The sequence below is a fragment of the Miniopterus schreibersii genome (assembly GCF_964146895.1).
Source record: "Miniopterus schreibersii genome assembly, chromosome: X".
NCBI classification, from domain to species: domain Eukaryota; kingdom Metazoa; phylum Chordata; class Mammalia; order Chiroptera; family Miniopteridae; genus Miniopterus; species Miniopterus schreibersii.
In genome coordinates, this window is record NC_138104.1 from 57,821,312 (window position 1) to 57,825,908 (window position 4,597).

General features: G+C 39.4%; 1 pseudogene across 1 annotated transcript; it reads right to left on the reverse strand.

Annotated features, from left to right (window-relative positions):
- Window positions 1-3,376: 3,376 nt before the first annotated feature.
- Window positions 3,377-4,147, reverse strand: LOC308550975 (heterogeneous nuclear ribonucleoprotein A/B pseudogene; annotated as a pseudogene). Its single transcript has one exon. The product of its transcript is annotated as a heterogeneous nuclear ribonucleoprotein A/B pseudogene (transcript).
- Between the last annotated feature and the right edge of the window lie 450 nt (window positions 4,148-4,597).

Consider the following 4,597-nt stretch of genomic DNA (forward strand, 5'->3'; position numbering starts at 1 on the left):
TTCTCTATCGATTTCCTGTTTTCAATCTCATTGTTTTCAGCTCTAATTCTTATTTTTCTTTTCTTCTGCTTACTTTGTATTTAATTTGCTCTTCTTTTTCTTGTTTTCTAAGGTGGAAACTTTGATTATTGGTTTTGGACCTTTCTTCTTTTCTAATGTAGGCATTCAATGCTATAAACTTCCCTCAAAGCACTGCTTTTGCTGCATCCCACAAATTTTGATAAGCTGTATTTCCATTTTCATTTAGTCAAAACCTTTTAAAATTTCTCTTGAGATTTCTCCTTTGACACATGTGCTATTTAGAAGTGTGCTGTTTAATCTCTATACATTTTAGGATTTTTCCGATATCTTTCTGTTATTGATTTCTAGTTTAATTCCATTGTGTTCTAAGAGCAGAAATTGTATCATTTCTAGTCTTTAAAATTCTTCTCTTTATATTGTTAAGATGTGTTTTATCACCCAGAATGTGATCATTTTTGGTGACTGTTCCATGTGAGCTTGAAAAGAATGTGTCATCTGGTGGTGTTGGATGAAGTTGTCTATAGATATCAATTATATCCAGTTGCTTGATGATAGTGTTGAGTTCAACTATATCCTTACTGATTTTCTGACTGTTGGATATGTCCATTTCTGATAGAGGGGTGTTGAAGTCTACGACTAAGATACTGGATTCATCTATTTCTCTGCAATGCTATTAGTTTTTGCCTCACATAATTTGATGCTTTGTTTTAGGAACATACATGTTGAGTGTTGTTAAGTCTTCTTGGAGAAGCAACCTTTTTATCCCTGATAATTTTTCTTGCTTTGAAGTCTACTCTGTATGAAATTAATATGGCTACTCCTGCTTTATTTTGATTATTGTTAGCATGGCATATTTTCATCCATCTATTTACTTTTAACCTATATATGTCTTTATATTTATTTATTTAATTATTATTAATTTTTAATCCTCACCCAAGGATAATTTTTCCATTGCTTTTCAGAGAGAGTGGAGGGAGGGAGGGAAGAGAGAGAGAGAGAGAGAGAATGAGAGAATGAGAGAGAAACACCAATGTGAGGCACATGGATTGGTTTCCTCCTGCATACACCCCGACCTGGGCTGGGGATCAAGCCTGCAACCGAGGTACATGCCCTTGACTGGAATTGAACCTGAGACCCTTCACTCCACAGGCTGATGCTCTAACCACTGAGCTAAACAAGCCAGGGCTATCTTTATATTTAAAGTGGGCTTCTTGTAGATAACATATAACTGGTTCTTGTTTTTTGATCCATTCTGACAATCTCTATATTTTAATTGGCATATTTAGACCATTATTATTTAAAGTGATAATTATTTACCATATTTATTAGTGTTTTCTATTTGTTGCCCTTCTTTGTTCCTATTTTTTAATCGTTCTTTTGTTTTATTGTTGACACTATTGCAGATGTTCCCATTTTGCTCCCCTCCATCCAGACCTCCCCTACCCCAGCCTTCACCACATTGTTGTCTGTGTCCATGGGCTATGCGTATATGCATATAAGTTCTTTGGTTAATCTCTTCCAGTCCCCTCACCCTCCCCTCTGAGATCTGTCAGTCTGCCCCATGTATCCATGCCTCTGGTCTTATTTTGTTGGTCAGTTAATTTTGTTCATTAGATTCCACATATAAGCAAGATCATATGGTATTTGCCTTTCTCTGACTGGCTTATTTAGCTTAGCAAATTAATCTCCAGCTCCATCCATGCTGTCGCAAAGGGTAAGAGATCCTTCTATTTTACAGCTGCATAGTATTCCATTGTGTAAGTATATCAGAGCTTTTTTATCCACTCATCTACTGATGGACATTTGGGCTGTTTCCATATCTTGGCTATTATAAATGATCATAGGGGTGCATATATTCTTTCTGGTTGGTGTTTCAGGATTCTTAGGATATATTCACAGAAGTGGGATCACTGGGTCAAATGGCAGTTCCATTTTTAATTTTTTGAGGAACCTTCATACTGTTTTCTACAGTGGCTGTACCAGTCTGCATTCTCACCAGCAGTGTACTAGGGTCTTTGTTCTTATTTTTGTCTTCTACTCTTTTTCTGTCTTTTTTGGTTTTATTTATTTATTTGGAGGGGGTGTTATTTTAAAAAATTTTTTTCCATTTTTCAATTACAGTTTACATTCAATATTATTGTGTGTTAGTTTCAGTTATACAATATAGTGGTTAGACAATCATATACTTTACAAAGTATTCCCTCCTGATATTTCTAGTACCTACCTGGCACCATATGTAGTCATTACAATATTATCAACTGTATTCCCTATACTGTTTTTAAATCCCCATGACTATTTTGTAACTACCAATGTGTCAATCTGTTCACATTTTTACCCAATCCCCCAACCCTCTGGCAACCATCAGTCTATTTTCTGTATCTATGAGTCAGTTTCTGTTTTGTTTGTTCATTTATATTGTTCTTTAGATTTTACATATAAGTAAAATCATACAGTATTTGTCTTTCTCTGACTATCTTATTTCACTTAGCATAATACCCTCTAGGTCTATCCATGCTGTTGCAAATGATAAGATTTCATTGTGTTTTTTTATGGCCAAGTAATATTCCATTGTATATACGCACCACAGCTCTTTTTTGTTTGTTTTTTGTTTGTTTGTTTATCCACTCCTCTATTGATGGGTACTTGGGTTGGTTCCATATCTTGGCTATTGTATAATGCTGCAATGAACATAGGGGTGGGTATATTCTTTTGAATTAGTGTTTTGGGTTTCTTTGGATGGGGGTGGTGTTATATTTTTATTTCAAAAGCTTGGATAGCTTCAATATCCAGGTTGTGGCAAAATCTGGATATCTTATAATACATTAGATTCCAAAAGGTACCAAAAGGTAAAGTAAAATTAACACTTCCATTACAGGAAATGTATAACACAGATAATGTAAAATTAAATGGTGTCTTGGAATGATACAGAGTAGATTAGCATGGTCCCTGCTCAAGGACGACATGCAAATACATAATGCATTCCATACTTTCCAGGAAAAGACCTGGGGGGGAAAAGGTGACATTGATTTCCTAAGATAGACCTCTTTACAACCAGAGTCCACAGGTCCAATCTGCAAGGCGGCTGCGAAAAGCAGACCCTCTCATCTGGTTCTGGGTAATCCTGTAATAAAATCAGCCCTCGATGCTGCTCTGGCCACAGACATCACACACTGCTTAATACAACTAGAGCTGTGGAAACAGTAAATAGGAGAATGATTTCAGGGCAGCAGGAGTTCAAATAAGATGCATATGGGACAAGCCTTAGAAAGTATATCAAGTTAAATTTTGTATATAATTGTTTGTGAGCATTCACTCGATCTCCAGACAAAGTGTGTGCAGTTAGTCCAGGAGTGCCTCAGTATGGCTTGTAGTTATTATGATGGCCACCATGTCACTGGCTTTTCCCCAGTAATTCTTACTAACCTGACTGTAGCCATAGCCCAGACCATAGCCATAATGGCCATAGGGCAAGTAGTTATAGCCCGTTGTAATCCTGCTGGGTAGCCCTAGCCCTGATTCCAACTCTGTCTCTTACCTCCTCCACTTTGGCCACCAGCACTGCTACTTTGGTTCACTAGGTTGCAGCTCCAGCAGCCCCCAGAGCCATACTGCTGCTATTGATAGACTTCTTTGGGCTGGGACACCTTGATTTCATACTTATATCCACTGATGGTATAGAACTTTTTCTCTAGAACCTTCTTCACAGGTTCCTCTTTAAAGGGGATTAAAACAAAGCCTCCTCTTCAACTTTAGATCCATTGGAAGCTCAATGGCCTTGATCTCCCCAAGCTCACCAAAATACTCTCTGATCTCAGTAGCTTTGGGATTCAGACCCCCCATCCCCGACAGAACTTTTCTTTACTGGATCCTTCTTCTTGGCCATGCATGGCCTTTTGGGGGGCGAGTGACACTGCCATCCAGCCTATGCCCTTTCTGATATAGGACCTTCTCCACACTGGCTGCATCTTTGAAGAGGGTAAACCCAAACCCTCTTGACAGGCCAGTGTTTTATTGTGCAGTCAACAACCTCTCCAAATTTGGTAAAATAATCCTTTAGGTAGCTTGTGCTGGTAACACAGCTCAGGCCAACAAGACCATTTCCCCCAAGTCCTCCAGAGTCCTCCATGTTCTTCCTGGCTTTGATCTGGTCACTGATGGCGGTGCTCCTCTGGTTGCCAGCAAGGGGAGTTACTTGTCCGCCTTCCTTTAGTGCCTGAACACCTCCGGCAGCCAGTGACTAGCCTTCTGTGGCAGCCTCTTGCCCATTTGCACCTCTCATCTCCACAGGATGCTCCATACCCGGTTACCACTTGCAAGGCCAGGGTGTGGCGCCTTCTGACCAGGAGGCCTGCTGGGCCCCACATCCTCTTCTCATAGGCACTGTGACCAGGCATGCTCCGCCCACCACCCCGAGTGCACAACCGAGGCCAACAACCAACAAGCTCGCTGGGACCCCGAAGGGACTGCTGTCTCTGTCTCTTGTGATTTTAATTGAGTTTTGTACAATTCCATTTTGTCTCTTTCTTAGCATATCAATTATAGTGGTTTTTTTTTTTTAGTGTTTTTTGTGTGGTTT